The 21801-nt window shown below is 46.3% G+C and overlaps 1 protein-coding gene across 3 annotated transcripts in view; it reads left to right on the top strand.

Annotated features, from left to right (window-relative positions):
* Positions 1 to 395: 395 nt before the first annotated feature.
* tagln3b (transgelin 3b) overlaps positions 396 to 21801 on the top strand; it is a 34020-nt gene continuing 12614 nt past the window's right edge. The window contains exon 1 of one of the 3 annotated variants that reach the window (XM_038801876.1): positions 396 to 731. The gene's annotated coding sequence lies outside the window, so the exon portion shown is untranslated. The other 2 variants (XM_038801877.1, XM_038801878.1) reach the window with 2 other exon arrangements.

Genomic DNA, 21801 nt, shown 5'->3' with positions numbered 1-21801 from the left:
CCCGGTAAACATCTGCCTCCTGACTTGTGAACACACATCTTCAGATCCACCTCTCAAAGTAGCAAATAGATGGGTGCACCTAGAGGGATATGCCATTTCAGACTATAGGTGTTAATGGTTAATAGGTGTTGTGGTTACCCACAACTCCCCAATATTACCTTGATTTGACCGTATGGCCTAAACTGGTTATAAACTAGTATAGTGTATTCTCAATGATTTCAGTCTATTGACAATTTAGATTAATGAGGGTCACATTGAGAACAATTCACGGCCCTGGGCGCTGTATTTGAAATGTTAATTGAGTTCACTGTGGATTGTAAACAATGTAATTTTTTTTTAAATCGCACTCCCTGATGGTGTCTTGAACGAATAGTTATCGGTCTTACATAGTTCTCTTCGTCCCAACAAAATTTGATTTGGATTTGTTTATTCATTTTTGCCTGTATTGATTTTTTTCCCCTCCTGCTGATGTCCAGCCCGGGAGGGGGGATCAGGCAGACAAGCGGAAAAGAGCTGCTTCAGCTGTCTGCCGCAGCTGGAACCGTGCGCATCACAAGCTAAGCAACCCCGTCCATCAACGAGCCCCTTGGGTGTGGTTATTCATAACCTGTCCTTCACAAATATCCTTCACAAGCTGGCCCCGAGGAGATCGCTCGCTTCCCGACCTGATTCGAGGTGTCTGCTTTGCCTCAATCCTCCTGTTACTATTCCTGCGGAAGCCTCCATTTCAGGTTAGTTACATAAACTGCAAACACCATATAGAGAAAAGAGTAACAAAAAACGCACTTTGCACTGGAACGGGGAGGGGAGGATGTTTTTAAATGCAATAATAAATGCAATAAAGCCCAAGGTAAACTCGTGACTTCTCAGCAAGGTATGTATTATGTAGTTGTAACTGCGATGGTCAGTATTAATTATAAAAGTGTCTTGCTGCACCAGAATGTTCATATTCAGCTGTCTGTCGCATCGTCCGATTATATTATATTTTGCAGGTTTTTGAAAATGTCAGGTCATAGCGAGAGTATATCCTCATTTTGCATATTTTAGTCTGCGTACCTACTGATAAATGGTCAGTTCTCGTGACGCTGACAATTCTGGAGTTTCATTCATCTAACTTGTATAGGAGTTTTACAAATCTCAAATGAGAACTGGTAGAATTAATTAGTTTTCATACTGAAATGCTTGTAACGTTGATCTTGTTTCAAAAGTGTTTTTATGGGAAAGACACTTTGAAAATATTAGCATTTTCTTTGTGTGCAGCAAGCACATCATCTTTTGTTCCTCTACCCCCCTACCCTTCCACAACAATCTATGAATGTTGGTGCTGCTCTGTGAGTGGGTCAAAGCAGATTTTTGGTCATAGGAGAACAGATGGCAGGCAATATGTGATGATGGGGGGTGGGAAGTCTGTTGATCTTGAGAACGAGGAGGGGGATGTGCTTGTATGGCTTTCTGCTGGTTAGTTGTCTTTAAAAGATAAACTTGGCTACATTGTCATAGACTAAAATGGAGCAACTGGCAAGGTAAGGTGAAACATTGGAAGATAACTATATCTCGTGTAAATGGCCTGAAGTCAAAACAGTGGATGCACGTTCACAACAATTTGATTTTGCAACTGTGTGGAGGACACCAACATTGGTTTGGTTACAATTAAAACCCGTACATTACTCAATTTTCCAATATCTGTCCACTTTATTTTGGGGAGAGGAAGGATTGGCCTATATTGAATTTCTTATCTAAATTTATTTATTTGACGGTGTATTCAATATCCCATTAATCTTTTGGCACAGAGGAATGATGAGAAGGGAAATTAGATGTTTTAAAATTGATTATGCTATCGCATGTTCTCTGGTCACTGCAATTTTAATAAACTTTTTGATTACTTCAATATATTTTACTGTTAACTGTTAAGTATATACAAATATTTTTCACTGTAGACCGTAAATGTGTAGAATGTACTAAATGCTTGAATTGAATCTGAAACAAACTTTGAATGCATTTTCAATAGTGCAAAAATAGAATGCCTGTCTGAGACCAGAGCTGCATCTTTTAATTAGAAACCATGGCTGATGGACATCTGGAACATGTTTTCTCTCCAAGGCTATGCATGCTTGACCATTTAAACAGATCGTTGTGATCCAATTTAAATTGCAGAACAAACTCAAGGGGCTGAAGGGCCTATTTCTGGGTTAAACCAGTATTTGAATTATTTTGGAGCTGAAACTTTTTGTTTCATTCCAGAGTATTTTAAACCTGTGCAAAGCCAGAAGTGAATAAGTCATGTTACTACAGTAACACAACTTGTCTTAAAATGAACACTGGTTTGAAAGTGCAAATTGTTGCACTGAAATTTTATTTTAAGGCCTGGGGTACAGTACTGGAGGTTTTGCAGTAGAGTTAGATCTCAGTAAATTAATTGAATTCTTTGCTTGCTGCTCCTTAACTGAATAAATGCACGCTGTCAATAGTGAATTCAGTAAATATTGAACATTTAGCAGCTTGTACTGAAATATTGAACTCTATCAGCAGAAGTATTGATCCTCATCTGACCAGTCAAATCTCTTGTGTCCACAAGGTGTGGCCCAACTAAATTATTACAATTTCAAATTCTTTTTATAAAGAATTTCACCTGACCCGGTGGGTTTTTTGCTTTTGAATAATTGAGGAAAGAGCAGACTCCAACACCCCAATACAATGCTAGATGAAATGACTTAAAGATGACCACTAACTAATTTGCTCGTGGCTGTATTTGATTTTGGAAAACCACTTGCAACAATTGAAGTTATATCGATAACTGCATTTTGAGAATCACCCCTGTGCCGTGGCAGTTGAACAGTTGATTTTGTGCCAGAGAATGAAATATTCATGAAAATAGGAACAGAAATAGGCTAATGTATCCTTTTACCCCCTTGAGACTGTGTTCCATCATTAGATCGCAGCTGATCCATCCGGCAACTCCATTTACTTGGCTTTTTGCTCCAAATCTCTTGGTGCCCTTGCCTAACAGGCGTCTATTGAGCTCCGTCTGAAATTTTCAATTGAAACATAGAAACAGAAGGAGGCAATCGGCCCTTCGAGCCTGCTGTGCCATTTCATTATGATCATGGCTGATCATCTAACTCAAATATAATCTCACTTCCCCCTCATCCTTTTCATCCCCTTTGCCCAAAGTGCTTTATCTAACTGCTTCTTGAAAATACAATGTTTTGGCCTTAACTTCTTCCACAGACCTTAACGAATTCCACAGGCTGACCACTCTGGGTGAAGAAATTTCTCATCTGTCCTAAATGTATACCCATATCCTCAGACTGTGACCTCTGCTTCTGGACACACCCACCATCGGGAGCATCCTTCCTGCATCTACCCTGTCTAGTCCTGTTAGAATAACGTTAGCAAATACAATCCTAACCAATTCAATCTGTCCTTGTATATCAGTCTGGTAAACTCTGCTGCACTCCCTCGACAGCATGAACATATTTTCTCAGAGAAGGAGACCTAAACTGCAGACGATACTCCAGGTGTGGCCTCATGGAGGCCTGTATAATTGCAGCAAGACATCCCTGCTCCTGTACGCAAATCCTTTCGCAATGAAGGCCAGCATACCATTTGCCTGCTTTCCCGACAGCTGTACCTGCATGCTTACGTTCAGTGACTGGTGTACGAGGACACCCAGATCTCATTGCACATTTCTCTCTCTCTCTCTCTCCCTCCCCTGCCCTCTCCTAATTATGGCCATTCAGATAATAGTCTGCCTTCTTGCTTTTGCTACCAAAAGGGGATAAGACCATAAGACATAGGAGCAGAATTAAGCCACTTGGCCCATCGAGTCTGAACTGCCATTCAATCATGGCTGATATTTTTCTCATCCCCATTCTCTTGCCTTCTCCCCATAACCCCTGATTAATCAAGAACCTATCTATCTCTGTCCTAAAGACACTCAGCGATTTGGCCTCCACAGCCTTCTGCAGCAAACAGATTCACCACCCTCTGGCTAAAGAAATTCCTCCTCATCTCTGTTTTTAAAGGATCGCCCCTTTAGTCTGAGATGGTGTCCTCTGGTTCTATTTCTACTACAAGTGGAAATATCCTCTCCACGTCCACTCTAGCCAGGCCTCGCAGTATCCTGTAAGTTTCAATAAGATTTTCTCCCCCACCCCCCCTCATCCTTCTAAACAGACAGACCCAGAGTCCTCAAACGTTCCTCATACGACAAATTCTTCATTCCAGGGATCATTCTTGTGAACCTCGTCTGGACCCTTTCCAAGGCCAGCACATCATTCCTTAGGTACGGGCCCAAAACTGCTCTCAATGCTTCAAATGGGGTCTGACCAGAGCCTCATACAGCCTCTGAAGTACATCCCTGGTCTTGACATGAATGCCAACATTGCATTTGCCGCCTTAACTGCCGACTGAACCTGCATGTTAACCTTAAGAGAATTGTGAACAAGGACTCCCAAGTCCCTTTGTGCTTCTGATTTCCCCATTTAGAAAATAGTCTTATGCCTAAATTCCTCCTTCCAAAGTGCATAACCTCACACTCTTCCACATTTCATTTGTCACTTCATTGCCCACTCTCCTAGCCTGTCCAACTCTTTCTGCAGCCCCCTTGCTTCCTCAATATTACCTGTCTCTCTACTGATCTTTGTCCAAATTACACTGCATCTGCCATTCATTTGCCCACTCGACAACTTGTCCAAATCACAGCTAAGGATTTCTGCATCCTCCTCCTCCTCGGCTAACCCTCCCACAATCCAGGTGTCATTTGCAAATTTCGAGATATTACATTTTGTTCCCTCATCGAAATCATTAACATATGATGTTGTGAATAGTTGGAATCATAGCACCATTGAATCACAGTCTGCCAATTTGAAAACAACCTGTTGAGCTGTCTGCCAACTGGTTTTCTACCAATCTCCATACACTACCCCTAATTCCATGTGCTTTAATTTTGCAGGCAGGACTTTTGTCAAAAGCCTTCTGAAAGTTCAAATATGCCACGCTCACTGGCTCCCCCTAGTCAACTCTACTAGTTACATCCTCGAAAAACTCCCAGTCGATTTTGTCAAGCATGATTTCCCCCTTCACAAATCCATGATGGCTCTATCCAATCTTGCCATTGTTTTCTAAATGCTCAGCCATAAAATCTTTGATAATAGGTTCTAGAATTTTCCCCACTACCCATCTGAGGCTTACTGGTCTATAATTCCCTTTTTTCTCTCTATCTCTTTCATGAACTGTCCTGGAGTGTCTAGAATCTTGGACGATGACCACCAATGCATCCACTATTTCTAGAGCCGCTTCCAAGTACTCTGGGATGTAGCTTATCGGGCCCTGGGGATTTATCAGCCTTTAATCCCATTAATTTCCAAACACCATTTCTCTACTAATATTGATTTCCTTCAGTTCCTCCCTCTCACTATCCTGGCGTTCCCCAACATTTCTGGTGTCTAATTTGCGAAGATGGAACCAAAGTATGTATTTAATTGTTCAGCCATTTCTTTGTTCCCCTATTTTACATTCCCCAGTTTCTGACATTTGTCTTCACCAATCTTTTTTTCTTTTTAAGTACCTATAGAAACTTTTAGTCCGTTTTTATGTTTCCTGCAAGCAATACACTCAATTTCCCCTCTTAATCAATCTTTGGTCCTTCTTTGCTGAATTCTAAACTGTTCCCAATCATCAGACCTGTTATAGTTTTTCTTGGCCAATGCTTCTTCCGTACTATCTCTAATTTCTCTTGTAAGTTGTGCGTTGGCCACCTTTCCCGTTTTGTGCCAGACAGGAATAAACAATTGTTTATTGTAGCTCCCCCATGCACTCCTTGAATGTTTTTTTCATAATATTTTATTGAGATATTTGAAAACCTTTATAACAGTAACACAAACAATGACATCAACATGGTAAAATAAACATTTTGCTCCCCCAGCCCAATCTTCACTCCTCAACCACACAACAACAATCCGACTGCCCCACCCCCCCTCTGGAACACTACATCTGCTGACATTTTAATTTTCCCTGAGAAAGTCAACGACCAGCTGCCACCTCCGGGAGAACACGACCATTGACCCTCTTAAGGCAAATGTTATTTTCTCGAGACAGAGAAACCCAGCCATGTCACTAACCCAGGTCTCCACACTCGGGGTTTCAAGTCCCTCCACATTAATAAGATCCGTCTCCGGGCTACCAGGGAGGCAAAAGCCAAGACATCGGCCTCTTTCACCCCCTGAACTCCCGGATCTTCCGACACTAAGATTGCTACCTCTGGACTTGGCACCACCCGTGTTTTTAGTACCGTGGACATTGCCTTTGGGCAATGCCCAAAACATGTGGGCATAATTTGCTGGGCTTCCTGCGCACCTCGCACACCTATCCTCAACACAGAAGAACGTACTCATCCTAGCCACTGTCATGTGTGCCCGGTGGACTAGACTACCTTAAATTGTATCAGGCATGATGAGGAGGTAGTAACACTGCTTAGGACATCCGCCCAGAGCCCCGCCTTTATCTCTCCTCCTAGCTCATCCTCCCATTTGCCCTTGAGATCCTCCACCGGGGTTTCCTCTGCCTCCGAAAGCTCCTGGTAAATATCCAATACCTTCCCCTCTCCCACCCAGGTACTCTATCCTGTATCCCCCGTGGAGGCAGCAGCGGAAAGGCCAGCACCTGTTTTCTTGAAGTCTTGCACCTGCAAATACCTAAAACCATTTAAATTTATCTTCCAAGGCTTTCAAGCTGGGAAAACTCCGTCTATAAATAGATCCCCCATTCTTCTAATTCCTGCCCTTTGCCAACTCTGGAACCCGCCATCTAGCCTACCTGGTACAAACCTGTAGTTATTATAAATCAGGGTCCAAATCGATGCTCCCTCCACTCTCTTTTATATCTCCTCCATTGCCCCCAGATCCTCCGAGCCGCCACTACCACTGGACTTGTGGAGTATCGGGCTGGCGAGAACAGCCGAGGTGCTGCTACCAGTGCTGCCAAACTGGTGTCTTTACATGATGCCGCCTCCATCTGCTCCCATGCTGACCCCTCCCCCACTACCCACTTCCTAATCATGGCTATAGTAGCTGCCCAGTAGTAATTGCAGATGTTTGGTAGCGCCAAACCCCCCCCCCCCCCCCCCCCCCCCCGACTGCGCTCTAGAAACACTTTCTTCACTTGCAGGGTTTTGCTTACCCACACAAAACCCAAAATAATCTTATTCAGCCGCTTGAAAAAGGCCTTGGGGATGAAGATTGGGAGGCACTGAAAGACAAACAGAAATCTGGGGAGGACCCTCATTTTACGGTCTGTAACCTCCCCGCCAGTGATCGTGGGAACATGTCCCATCTCTTAAAGTCCCCTTCCATTTGTTCTACCAACCGGGATAGGTTTAACTTGTGCAGTACTTCCCATTCCTGGGCCACCTGTATTCCCAGATATTGAAAGCTCTTCCCTACCATTCTAAGCGGCAGCTCTCCTAGTCTCTTCTCCTGTCCTCCTTGCCTGGATCGCAAACATCTCGCTTTTCCCCATGTTCAATTTATACCCCAAAAAATTCCCCCAAGATTCGCATTACATCCCCCCCCCCCCCCCCCCCCCCCAATCCCCTCCAACGAGTTCGAAATGTACAAGAGCAGGTCACCTGCGTAGAGCGAGACCCGATGCTTCTCCCCAGCACCAGCCCTTTCCAGTTCCTCGAGGCTCTATGGCCAGAGCAAACAATAATGGGGAGAAGGGGCACCCTTGCCTCGTCCCTCGGTGTAGTTTAAAATACCCCGACCTCAGCCGGTTCGTACGCACACTCGCTACTGGTGTCTGATAGAGCAACCGCACCAATCAATAAAGCCCTCACCAAACCCAAACCTTCCCGGCGTCTCGCACAGGTAATTCCACTCCACCCGATCAAAAGCCTTCTCCGCATCCTTCACTACCACCACCTCCGCCTCCTCCTTCTGAGGGCATCATTAATAATATTCTGAAGCCTTCGAACATTGGCCTTAAGTTGCCTGCCCTTAACAAATCCCATTTGGTCTTCCCCTATCACCCCAGGGACACAGGCCTCTATCCTTGTGGCCAGTATCTTAGCCAGCAGTTTGGCATCCACATTCAGTTGAGAAATCGGCCTGTATGACCCGCATTGCTCCGGATCCTTCTCCCATTTCAGGATCAATGAAATTGAGGCCTGCGACCTTGTTGGGGGGAGACTTCCTTCTCTCTTTCTTTGGTAAATGTCCTCACCAGCAGTGGGCTCAATATCTCTGAAAACTTCTTAGAATTCCACCGGGTAGCCGTCAGGCCCCGGGGCCTTGGCCGACTGCATCTCCTCTAGCCCCTTGATTATTTCCTCAATCTCAATTGGGGCTCCCAGGTCCTCCTCCACCCTCTGGAACCTCAACTGATCCAGAAATTGCCTCATCCCCGTCCACCCCAGCTGGGGGTTCCGACTCATTTAATTTACTATAAAAGTCCTTAAACACATCATTCAACTCTGCTGGGTCCAGGACAGTATTACTGTCTCTACTCTTTGCTTTACCTATCTCCCTGGCCGCCTCTCTTTTCCTGAGCTGGTGTGCCAACATTGCTTTCCCTGTGGTCAACAGCCCAAACTCACCTGTAACCTCCACTGCTTACTCAGTAGCCCTGCGTCTGGGACCTCCGAGTACCTCCAGTCCATCTGGAGTATCTCCTCAACTAACCTGTCACTCTCAGCCCATTCCACCTTTTCTCTCTGGGCCCGTATCGAGATTAATTCCCCTCTGCCTTCAAAGCTTCTCAGACCGCCGCTGCAGAGACCTCCCCCGTATCATTTGTTTCCAGGTAGTTCTGGATGGATTTGTTAACACGCCCACAAATTGCTTCGTCCACTAGCATCCCCACATCCAGTCTCCACAGTGGGCGTTTTGACCGGTCCAATTCCGGATCAATGACTGTATTGAAGTCCCCTCCCATGATCAGGTTATGTGACTCTTAAGTCTGGGATCTTACCTAACACCCACCTCATAAATTCCATGTCGCCCAATTGGGAGCATATTTGTTCACAGGTACCACTCGCACCCCCTCCAGCTTCCCACTAACTATTATGTATCTACCCCCCTTGTCTGACGTGATTCTCCCTGACTCGAATGCCATTCGTTTGCTGATCGAAGATCGCCACCCCCTCTGGTCTGTGAGTCCAGTCCTGAGTGGAACACTTGGCTAACCCAACCCTTCCTCAATCTCGTCTGGTCTATAACCTTTAGGTGTGTCTCTTCTAGCATTGCCACATCCGTCTTCAGTTCCCTCAAATACACGAGCCCTCTTGACTGGCCCATTCAGTCCTCTCGCATTCCATGTGATCAGCCTGGACGGGGTGCTTCCAACCCCCCCGCCCCTGCCGACAAGCCATCACCCTTTTTGGGCCAGCGCCCTCTGCTTTCTCCTCCCCCCCCCTCCCCCCCCCCCCCCCCCCCAGCACAACAACAACACTAGAAACCCAATTCCTCCCTCCCCCCCCCCCCCCCAAGTCAAGCTCTAGCTTAACACCTGCTCACCCCCCCCCCCCCCCCCCCCCCCCGCTGTGCTTCCGAGAGTCAGTTACCCTATGCTGACTTGGTAGCTCCCGACCCTGGCACCAAGCAGTCGTCTCCCTATTGTTCTGTCCTCTCCCCTCCCTCCCCCCCCCCCGAATAAAAATTTTAAAAGCATCACATTCCCCAGTAAAGAAACATCAGAAAAAACAGTGAAGTAACAGTCACTTTAGAAAAATAGTCACCCATAAAGCAGAACCAAATTCAAAGCCCCTGCAAGACAAAGCAGCCTTTAACCATTCACACAGCCCATTATTTCACATAAATATACTTGCATTTATACAATCCAGCACCACAGATCACCACCACAGTTCTTCTCCAAGGCTTCAGTGTTTTTTAATTCGCCTCTAACTTCATTTCTTCAATAAAGGTCCATACTTTGTCTAGCGTTTCCAAGTAGAAGTCCCGTTCCTCATGTGTGACCCACAGACTGGCTGGGTTCAGCATACCAAACTTCACCCCTTTCTAAAGAGGGTTGTTTTTGCCCGATTGAACTCGGCTCTTGGCCAAATCTGCTCCCAGGTCCTGATAGATACGTAACTCGCAGTTCTCCCACTTGCTACTCCGTTTTTTCTTGGCCCACCGCAAAACATGTTCCTTGTCCGTGAAACGGTGAAAACGTACCACCATGGCCCTTGGCGGCTCATTCACTCTGGGCTTCCTTGCGAGGGCTCTGTGCGCTCTGTCCAGTTCCAGGGGGCGAGGGAACGCCCCTGCCCCCATCAACTTCTTCAACATGTCTGTCACAAAGGCCCTCTCCTCCAATCCCTCACTACCTTCAGAGAGGCCAACAATTCTGAGATTCTGCCTCCGGGACCTATTCTCCAGGGGCTCCAACCCTCCTTCATTCTTTTTTGGCGGTCGTTCATCATCCCCTCCTTGCTTTCCAGCATGGTTATATACTCCTCGTGCTCAGACAACTTTTGTCCACCTCCTGGATCGCTCTTCTGTGGTTTTCCTGATTCTGAACCACTTGATCAATCGAAGCCTTAATCGGGTCCAGCATGTCCTCCTTCAGCTTGGCGAAACATTCCTCGCAAAACGTCACCAGCTGCTCCGTCGACCACTGTGCCGTCTCCCACGGCCCTTGCTCTCTGCCATGCTGTCCCGTGTTACCAGCTCTACTTGCATCTCCCTCATTGGACTTTGTCGTCTCACACGGCCACTTCTGGCCCAATTCTCCATACACCGGAGGGGGATTTCTCCTAACTGTTTCACTCTTCACCGAATTATCCCATAAAATCCGAAGGGGGAAAGGTCCTAAAGTCCATTACAGGTGGGAGCTATCCAATGTGTGACCTACTCCTCCATGGTTGCCACCGGAAGTCGCACTCCTTGAATGTTTGCCATTACCTAATCACTATCATCCCTTTATTCACCAATCGATCAAAGCCAACTTGTGCCATCATGATGTTTCCTTTTTTTTTTAAAGATTCGGAACCCTAATCTCAATCACTGTCACACTCCATCTTGATGTAAAATTCATTATAGCCGTTCACCCCCCAAGGGGTCTTGCACAAGTAGATTGCCAATGATTCCATTCTTGTTACACAGTCTGCAGTCTAAGATGGCCTGTTGGTTCCTCAACATATTGGTCCAGAATACCATCCTGTATACACTCCGGAATGGTATTGTGACTAATTTGACTCACTTATTTGCAGATTAAAGTTGCCCATAATCACTGATGTTCCTTTGACACATGCATCTCTAATTACCTTTTAATGCCATTCCCAACAACAACATCAGTGCATTCTGGGGGTCTATATATGATGTCCTCTCTATACGATACCCACTATTGCCCCTTTGGTGTTTCTCTGCTCTATGCATATAGATTCCACATATCCGAGCCAATTTCCTTCCTCATTATTGTGTTTAATTTCTGCTGACAGAGCTAAGCAGTCCCACAATTGTTATGAGAGCGGTGTTTTCAGAACCCCAAAATGTATCATGGAGTTCAACCAACATCCCTTTAATGGATTGTTGCTTTTCCAGCACACGGCTTGTTCTCCAGGTGTGGTATTACAATTATGGACACGTGGGTTTTTAAACACAAAACAATGTTTATTCCATGAAATCAACGTAACCTTGTAGATAAACACTACTTCAAAGATAACCCCGAAAATAATACAACACCTAAATAATCCCTAAAAATGTTCCTTCAAACCTCCAAAAGACTTGACATCTTTAAACAGAAACACATCAGTTTAAAGACATTACTATTATGAGTTCAAATCACCCAAATGATTCAGAGATAGTCTTTCACGACAGAGGTCACAGCAGATCCAGCTTACTGCAAACACACACACCCAAGCTCTTTTTCTTCATGCAGCTCTCAGCAAACCAGCCAGGCACTTTTCAGCTGCTCTCTCAAACTGAAACTAAAAGCAGAAGTGAGCTCAGCTCCCCCACTCTCTGACATCACTTCAGTAATGAGCTGCTCCATTTCTTAAAGGTACATTGCTGAAACATCCATTTTTTAAGGGTACTCTCACATGACACAACCAACAGGTCAGATCTGAGCTCTGCAGTCCTGCCACATTCAGTTGTGAATAATGGTGGACAATTAAACAACTGAGGAATAGGCTCCGCAAATACATCTCTTAAATGGTGGGGAGCACAGCAAAATCCAATGCAATAGATGAGGCTGAAACATCTGCGGACATCTTCAGCCAGAAGTGCTGGGCAGATGGTCCATCCCGACCTCCTTATCGATGTCGGCCTTCAACCAATTCAATTCACTTCACATGATATCAAGGAAGAGCTGAAGGCCCTGGATACTCAAGGCTATGGGCCCTGACAACATTTGGGGAATAGTATTGAAGACATGCTCTAAAACTAAGTGTCCCTAGCCAGTACAGCTTCAACACTGACATCTACCTCGCAAAGTTCTGCAGGTATGTCCTGTACGCAAAAAGCAGGATAAATTGAATACTACCTCGTCAGTCTATCAAATAAAGTTATGGAAGAGATCATCGATAGTGCGATCAAACAGCACTCGCCCAGCAATAACTGCTCACTGACGCTCAGTTTGGGTTCTGCCAGGGCCACTCGGCTCCTGACCTCATTACAGCCCTGGGTCCAAAAAGAGGGGAGGTGTGTCTGCTTTTTACATCCAGGCAGCATTTGATTGAGTATAGCATCAAGGAGCCCTTGGGGGTGTTGGGGAAAACTCTTCACTGATTGGAGTCATACCTAGTACAAAGGAAATTGGAGGTCTATCTGTCTCTGCCGCGGGGCATCACTGCCAGAGTACTGATGTGTTAGGCGGGTTGGTTTGACGTTGACTGCAACTGTGTGCAGGGAAGCTAGAAACAGACGTCTAACACCGGAGATGATCCAACACGGTTTTATTTAAACTAAGCACGGCTGTACATGTTCAGCTGTGGGTTGACACTCTACTAATCCTACTGGCGATCTCTTACTGGTTCGACCAAACTTACTAGCTACCACATGACATATGTCCACTGACTTGTGCACTCTGACTGTCTCAGTGGCTGGGTCCCGAAAAAAGCGGGAGTCTTAATGCCCTGTGAGCTTTATAGTGGTGGTGTCCTGTCTGGTGATTGGTTGTTCTGTGTTGTGTGTTCATTGGTCATCCTGTGTGTCAATCACTGCCTGTCTGCATCTCATTATATACATGAGTGGATATTATGACAAGTACCTCCGTGTTGTATTCTGGACCTAAATATCACTTGCTGCTTAATCTGTGACGTTCCTTCCATCTGTCCAACTATGTGCGTGTTAGGTGGGGTTGCAAGGTAGTGGGCCTAGGTAGGGTGGAGGATTGATGCAGACTCAGTGGCAGACTCAGTGGGCTGAATGGCTGTCTTCTGCATGATGATTGTAGCAATTCTATTGGGTCAGAAGTGATGTTTACTGTGCCATCATGTTCACGATTTACAATTCGGATGTTGAAACAGCCCACAGCCAAATGCAAATAGACCTGGACAACCTTCAAACTTGGGCTGATGTGGCACAAATGATGCCAGGCAATGATCATCTCTACATGAACACAGATGATGGTATTACATTTAAAATTTGAGGGTTCATTGTGGTGTCTTGCAAAGCTCGCTTGTGTGGCTGTCTTGTGCAAATTTTTTTGTAACTTTATTTTTATTGCACATTTAATATTTTCACTACAATACACAACCCCACCCCCCACCAACCCGTACTCTTTGACATCAACTAGGTCCCCAAAATGTAAAACAAACAAACCCCATCTCTGGTGGAACCCCTCAGAGCAAATGTCACCTTCTCCAAATACAGGATCCCCAGCCATACTGAGACACTGGGAGGTGAAGCTAACCTCCACCCCAACAGAACCCGCCTGTGAGCAATCAGCGAGGAGAAGATTAAAACGTCTGCCCATGCTCCTGTCTGCAGTTCCGGCAGGTCTGACACCCCAAATATGGCCTCCAGGGGACACTGCTCCAATTCCACATGCAGAATCTCAGACATGGTGCTGAGACATGATCCCCAATATTTCTCCAACTTCGGGCAGGGCCAGCACATGTGGACATGATTGGCTGGGTGCCTCCCGCACCACTCTTAACTGTCCTCAAACAGCTGGCTCATCCTTGCCTTCGTTAAGTGCGCTCTATACACCACTTAACTGAATCAGCCCCAGCCCCCCTCACGAGGCCAATCGTTGATGCTACGCACCATAATCCTTCATCCAGCCCCATCCCCAACTCTTCCTCCCAATTGGCATTAATCCCTTCCATAAAGTCCTTGTCGTCCTCCATTATCCTGTTGTAGATCACTGAGATTACTCCACTCTCCAACCCCCACCCACAGCACCTCCAATAACACGGCACGGTAGCATTGTGGATAGCACCATCGCTTCACAGCTCCAGGGTCCCAGGTTCAATTCCGGCTTGGGTCACTCTCTGTGCGGAGTCTGCACATCCTCACCGTGTGTGCGTGGGTTTCCTCCGGGTGCTCCGGTTTCCTCCCACAGTCCAAAAGATATAGACATAGAACATTACAGCGCATAACAGGCCCTTCGGCCCTCGATGTTGTGCCGACCTGTGAAACCAATCTAAAGCCCTTCTGCACTATTCCCTTATCATCCATATGTTTATCCAATGACCATTTAAATGCCCTTAATGTTGGCGAGTCCACTACTGTTGCAGGCAGGGCATTCCACACCCTTACTACTCTCTGAGTAAAGAACCTACCTCTGACATCTGTACTATATCCATCTCCCCTCAATTTAAAGCTATGTCCCCTCGTGCTAGGCATCACCATCCGAGGAAAAAGGCTCTCACTGTCCACCCTATCTAATCCACTGATCACATTGTGTGCCTCAATTAAGTCACCTCTTAACCTTCTTCTCTCTAACAAAAACAGCCTTAAGTCCCTCAGCTTTTCCTCATAAGATCTTCCCTCCATACTAGGCAGCATCCTGGTAAATCACCTCTGCACCCTTTCCAATGCTTCCACATCCTTCCTATAATGCGGCGACCAAAACTACACGCAATACTCCAAATGTAGCTGCACCAGAGTTTTGTACAGCTGCAACATGACCTCATGGCTCCGAAACTCAATCCCTCTACCAATAAAAGCTAACATATCGTACGCCTTCTTAACAACCCTATCAACCTGGGTGGCAACTTTCAGGGATCTATGTACATGAACACCGAGATCTCTCTGCTCATCCACAATACCAAGAATCTTACCATTAGCGCAGTACTCTGTTTTCCTGTTACTCATTCCAAAATGAATCACTTGACACTTTTCTACATTAAACTCCATTTGCCACCTGTCAGCCCAGCTCTGCAGCTTATCTATGTCCCTCTGTAACCTGCAACATCCTACCGCATCCACCGACTTTAGTGTCATCTGCAAATTTACTCGCCCATCCTTCTGCGTCCTCCTCCAGGTCATTGAGAAAAATGACAAACAGCAGTGGCCCCAAAACAGGGGCGGAATTCTCCGGCCCCCGCAGGGTCGGGGAATCGCCCGGGGCCGGCGTAAATCCCGCCCCCGCCGTGGCCGGAATTCTCCGCCACCCGGGAATCGGCGGGAGCGGCAATCGAACCCACCGATCGGCGTGCCACCGCGCCGATCGACGCCCCCCCCACCGATTCTCCGCCCCGCGATGGGCCAAAGTCCTGCCGCTGTCAGGCCTCTCCCGCCGACATGGTTTAAACCACTTCTGTACTGGCGGGATTGGGGGGGGGGGGAGGCGCGGGCCGATCGAATTAGGTGGATTGGCCATGATAAATTGCCCTTAGTGTCCAAAATTGCCCTTAGTGTTGGGTGGGGTTACTGGGTTATGGGGATAGGGTGGGGTTACTGGGTTATGGGGATAGGGTGGAGGTGTTGACCTTGGGTAGGGTGCTCTTTCCAGGAGCCGGGGCAGACTCGATGGGCCGAATGGCCTCCTGCACTGTAAATTCTATGTAAATAACAGGGAGCACTGTGCCACTGGGAAGCTTGGGAAAATCTTGCTTGCAAAATTCTGCATTGGCTGGAGCCCATTCTTCACCCCCAGCTCCTTCATCTCTTTTATCCCTTTCTTCCCGCATCCATCCTCCTGGCTCGAGCCCATGTTTCCCTCTTATTGGCATCGCCCTCAAATGAAATTAATTTAAACTGTAGGCCGCTTGGCTGCAAGGTTTAGAACATCGGGTGTTAAATCATGCATTTGCAGTAAATAGGACTAAGTTGAATTTTCTGTAAGTGAATATGCAGCAGGGAGAAATTTGCGTGATTAAATGAGGAATGGATTGCTGTTGTCAGTTAAATTTCAAAGGGAAGTAAATGATTTTGCAGCTTGTTGGCCTTTCGTAAATTAAGGCAAGGTTATTAAATGTTGGGGAGAACCTGAAAGATTTTTATATTCTGGGAAAGTTGAGGGGCATGGAATAAAACCTGAAAGAGACAAGAATGTGTAGAGTTTTTTTTGTATGGCCATGTGAGACCTCCTGGGTGCTGCTTTGTTATACAAATGCTGTGAAGTGGCAGAGTGAAGCAACATTACAACTAACCAGAAAAGTGTGTGTTTTTCAGAAAGCAGGGTTTCGCTTTGAATCATAGAATCTCTATTTGGTCCATTGGCTCTGGACTGACCTGAAAGAGCGCCCTATCCCAACCCCACCGAGCTTGCACATCTTTGGACTGTGGAAAGAAATCTACGCCTGCGCAGGCAGGAAGTGCAAACTCCACGCACAGTAGTCCAATGCCACCATTGAAGCTGGGCTCCCTGGCGCTGTGAGGCAGCAGTGCGAACTGCCGTGCCACCTGCTGCCCTTAAGTTCCTTGAATATCGACAGCAAAATAGAGTCCTGAAATATGCCTTTCCTACAGCAACAACCTTGTGGTAATATGGAAATGCTGAGTTAAATATAAGGGGTGTTTACTTGAGTCTCAACGAAGTAGGAGTCTCTTTAGGAGAATAATGTGAGACTAATTTTAACTTGGTATATGTAATCATACAATCCCCACAATGCAGAAGGAGGCCATTCAGCTTGTTGAGTCTGCACTGACCCTTCAAATGAGCACACTACGATGTCCACCCTGCCCTTTCCCTGTAACCCTATAACCTAATTTTCACATCCCTGGACACTAATACAAATTTATCACAGTCAATCCACCTACCTACCCATGTTTGGACTGTGGGAGGAAACCGGAGCACCCGGAGGAAAGCCAAGCAGACACGGGGAGAATGTGCAAACTCCACACAGACTGTCAGCCATGGCCGGAATTGAACCCTGGCACTGAGGCAGCAGTGCTAACCACTTGTGCTTGAGTGTTTAAATTTGCTTTTGCTAGTAAATATTAATTTCGTGTTTTAAAAAATCCAGGCAGCAAGGTGGTGCACCAAGGACCCAGGTTTGATCTCTGCCCCAGGTCACTATGTGGAATTAGGCAGCAAGGTGGTGCACCAAGGACCCAGGTTCGATCTCTGCCCCGGGTCACTATGTGGAATTAGGCGGCAAGGTGGTGCACCAAGGACCCAGGTTCGATCTCTGCCCCGGGTCACTATGTGGAATTAGGCGGCAAGGTGGTGCACCAAGGACCCAGGTTCGATCTCTGCCCCAGGTCACGATGTGGAATTTGCAAATGTGTCTGCGTGGGTCTCACCCCCACAAACACAAGATGTGCAGGGTAGATGAATTGGCCAAGCTAAATTGCGTCTTAACTGGGAGGAGAAAAGAATTGGGCACTCAATTTTAATGCTTACCTTCTGAATTCAAAACATATCTTGTGGTCAAAATACAGAAAAAGCAGTTGACTTCTCAGATAATGAAGCAGTCCATGTCCAAATGCAGCAAAACCTGGAAAATATCCAGTCTTGGGCTGACAAAGTGGCAAGTTATATTCACACAAGTGCCAGGTAAACCGTCATCTATAAGGGCAGATCTAACCACCGCCCCGTGACATTCAATGGCATTACCATAGCTGAATTCCCCCACAATCAACATCCTGGGGGTTACCATTGATCAGAATCTGAACTGGACTAGCCCCATTAATACTGTGGCTACCAGGGTAGGTCAAAAGGTTAGGAATCCTACGGCGAGTAATTCTCCTCCTAACCGCACCCCCCATATACTGTTATAATCCTTTAAATATAGGAAGCTTGCTTATTAGGCAAGAGAAGTTTTGATGGGCATAACCTTACGAGGGGCTTTGGTTAATTGTTTACAACAACACTTGAGCATCACCAGATCAAGCCTTGAACTAAAGATGATCCCACAGAATCCAGCCATCCAGTTGCCCAACTCCACAAGTTTTTATCTCATTTTGGATTTGCTCTGCCAAATAGTTGTCTGGGAGAAAGGTGCAGCAATGCCCCTATCCGAGTACAAGTCCCTCCCAGTTCAGCAAGAACATAGTCAAGAACCATTTGCAGGGCCATGATGTGAATGGCGACCGTCTCTGCATTTATTTTAACTAGGGCTTCAGAGATGTCATTGCCCACGTTTTCCAGGACAGATGCCATGTTAATGGACACCCTTGCCAACTTAGTCCCATAAAAAGGGATCGGAATGGAGAAGAATCTTTCCATCTCCGTGATGGCGCACCTCACGAGAGATCGTCAGAAGTAGAATTATGAATAAAGGGGACAACATACCCCAAATAAGATCCTGTCCAAGTGTGTGGTAGCCAGGGATAGGCCCTGTGCGACAGAATGTAGCATTATAATGGGCGAAGCGGACCACAGCCTCTGGATGCCAGTGCTCAAGAGGTTGCCTCTGTTGGTGAGATTGTGAAGATCTGTCAATAGGGAGGCCTCTTTGGACCATCCCTTAATAATAGTTCACTGATATGTAATACATTTCACTGCCTCGTCATGTCAAACTAGTGAATGCAATGCCGTGTCCTACCTCTTGGTCCCCTTACCGTTTGCTGGTTAGGCACATGGAACATCTCTGATTTTGAGGTGGTGGGTGGTTCTATATATGGGGGCTCATTAGTACGTGGGCTGGTACCAGAGAAAGCAGTCAAAAGATAACCTGCTGGCATTTTTTAAATGTTGCCTGCTATGTCAATCAGGTAGCTATTCCCCACGTGTGGTTGCCCCCTCATGGGAGGATAATGAGCGGGAGAAGTTCTGGAAGGTATACCATTCAGCTGTTTTGGATGTGTTAAAAGGGCTGGGAATGTAATCCAACAGCTGGAGAGGTTTCAGTCTTTGGCATACTGATAAGACATGTAAGGGAAGGTGCTAACATTGGGAACCTGTCTGGGCACGGCACGGCATGGCTGGTCAAGGGAAAGCAAGGAATGCAAAAACTTAAACAAGCAACTTTCCTTTTTTTTTAAAGAGGGAGGAGTTTTAATCACTCTGCTAGTTTAACGTGAAATGCATGATTCCAAGCATTCTTCCCTTGGACTTTAACAGCTCCTTGGATAGTCAGTAACACTTGATAGAGTCCTTCCCACTTAGCATCCAGAGGTTCTTTATGTACTTCATGTAAACCCAAACTCCAGGGATGATGCTTCCTCCTGGTGGATCCCCCTAGGCCAGGGGTGGGCAAACTTTTCTGTGCAAGGGCCACATTCAGAAATTCACAATTTTAAAGGGCCGCATAGTATATTAAGTAAAATAATTAATATTTAAAATAGCCAAAATAAAAGGTTTTTAAAGGAAAAAAAAGCAATTAATTTTTATTAATTAATATTTTAAAGTAGAAACTTCACATGAAACACATGTTGTGCCGAGCAATGATCACCCTACTCAAGTCAACGTATCCACCCTATACCAGTAACCCAATAACCCCCCATTAACCTTAAAACATTTAAAAAAAAAAAAAAATGTTTTTAATTACATTTTTTTTTTTTAATGACTTGATCTTGGTGGGCCGCATAAAGACCTTTGGCGGCCCGCAGGCCGTAGTTTGCCCACCTCTGCCCTAGGCCGTCGAGGCCTGGTGAGATGCAGAACTCGTAGCATTTGTTAGAACCTGACCATATTCTAATAAGGATCACTCATCAAGTGACAATCGGCTCTTTGCAAATCAGTTGTTCCTTGCAGAAACATGGGTCTTCTGTTATGATTTCAAATGGACTTACGCCTGTTGCCCTAATACTGCTCAGGACTATTGGCAATGCCTGGGGCCACAGCATTTCTTCCTGATGTTTGGCAAGTTGTTGTGTCGAAGTTTGGTTCAAACGTTCCACTTACTTTGTCGTCTTCACCCACAATCGTCAAGGCAAGTCCCAGGTAATGTTTGGTAGTCTACAGACCTCTTGGCAGATGGGCACCTCCAGTGTGTTCACTGGTCAGTCAATGTTTGTCGGGACTCCCCATCGGTAAATTTAGTCCTTTCTTAAAAATGTATTTTATTCCAAACATATTCAAAAATAGAAAAACAAATAATCTGGGGAGCATTCCCCAACTCTCAATTTTACAGTCTGTACAAGTTATCTCTCCCTCTCCCCCTTCTGATGATGAACAATTCCTCAAACATGGTCACAAACAATCCCACTGTGCATCAAAGCCCTCCACTGAGCCCCTCAACTCTTCGATGACAACCGAAGGAAGTCGTCCTCTAGCCAGGCTGCCACCCCCAGATGGTGTTGTTGACCGCCATTCGAGCAAAATTCTCCACCAGGCAACCAGAGGCAATGGGCAACCAGATAGGCAATGGCCATTACATCGGACTTCTCCCCTCCATCAGCTCCGGCTCACCCGATACCCCAAAAATCTTCACTTGGGTCTGGCCCGAGCTCTACCCTTTCAATCTTTTGCTAGCATGCTGAACACTCCTGCTCAATATCTCTCTTCTCGCACCCCAAGAACATATGCGCGTGGTTTGCTGGTCCTCACCCACACTTCTCGCACTCATCTGCCACCCGCTGGAAGATCCTCACCTGAATCATGTGTACCACCTTGAACTGTATCAAACTCCTTGCACACAAGGTCGAATTCACTCTGTGCAGTGCATCACTCCACACTTCCGAATCTTCCTGCCTACAACTCCTCCCATTTCTCCTTGATCTGTAACCGTTCCAAATAGGCATATTTTGGCAGCCTGGAAAATCCTTTCCACGCCTTCTGTATGAAGTCGTTCATTTGTAAATATCTAAATTCACTGCCCTTAGGGAGATCTACCCTCTCCCTCAGCTCCTCCAGACTTGTGAACCTCTCCTCCAACTATAAATCCCTCACCAACCCACCTCCCTGTACACCCCAGTTTGAATCCCTAGTTCTCTCAACAGTGTTAACACCAACATCCCATCCATCCTATATTTCTCCTCGGCTGGCTCCAAACCCTAATCATGGATGGTACAGCTGGGCTCTCGTATATCTCAGTGGTAGTGTCGCCGACACCATGGCCCTCGGGTTGGACCCCCTACAGGACTCTTCATCCATCTTAGCCCATTCTAACCCTTCTCCTTCCCATCACAGCCTCATCCACATTTGCTGCCCAATAGTAGTGCAGCAGGTTCAGTAACGCCAACCCCCCTCTCTGCCTCTGTAGCAGGGCCCTCTTTACCCTTGGCACCTTCTCCACCCATATAAACTCTGAGATTACTGCGTCCAGCTTCCAGAAAAAGGCCTTCAGAATAAAGATCAGGAGTGTCTGGAATATGAGTAGGAACCTTGGCAGAACATTCGTTTTCCCCACTTGGATGCTCCCCGCCAGCATCAGTGTATCTCGCCTGAAGTCCTCCTTTATCCCCTCCACTAACTTCACTCTCATCCACTCCTCCATCACCTGAATCCCCACATAACGTAAACTTGTTCCTGACTACCCTAAATGACACAACCCCTAAATTAGCTCCCTGACCCACC

This window comes from Scyliorhinus canicula, chromosome 7, assembly GCF_902713615.1.
Source record: "Scyliorhinus canicula chromosome 7, sScyCan1.1, whole genome shotgun sequence".
NCBI lineage: Eukaryota > Metazoa > Chordata > Chondrichthyes > Carcharhiniformes > Scyliorhinidae > Scyliorhinus > Scyliorhinus canicula.
This window is presented reverse-complemented; position numbering and strand designations above follow the sequence as displayed.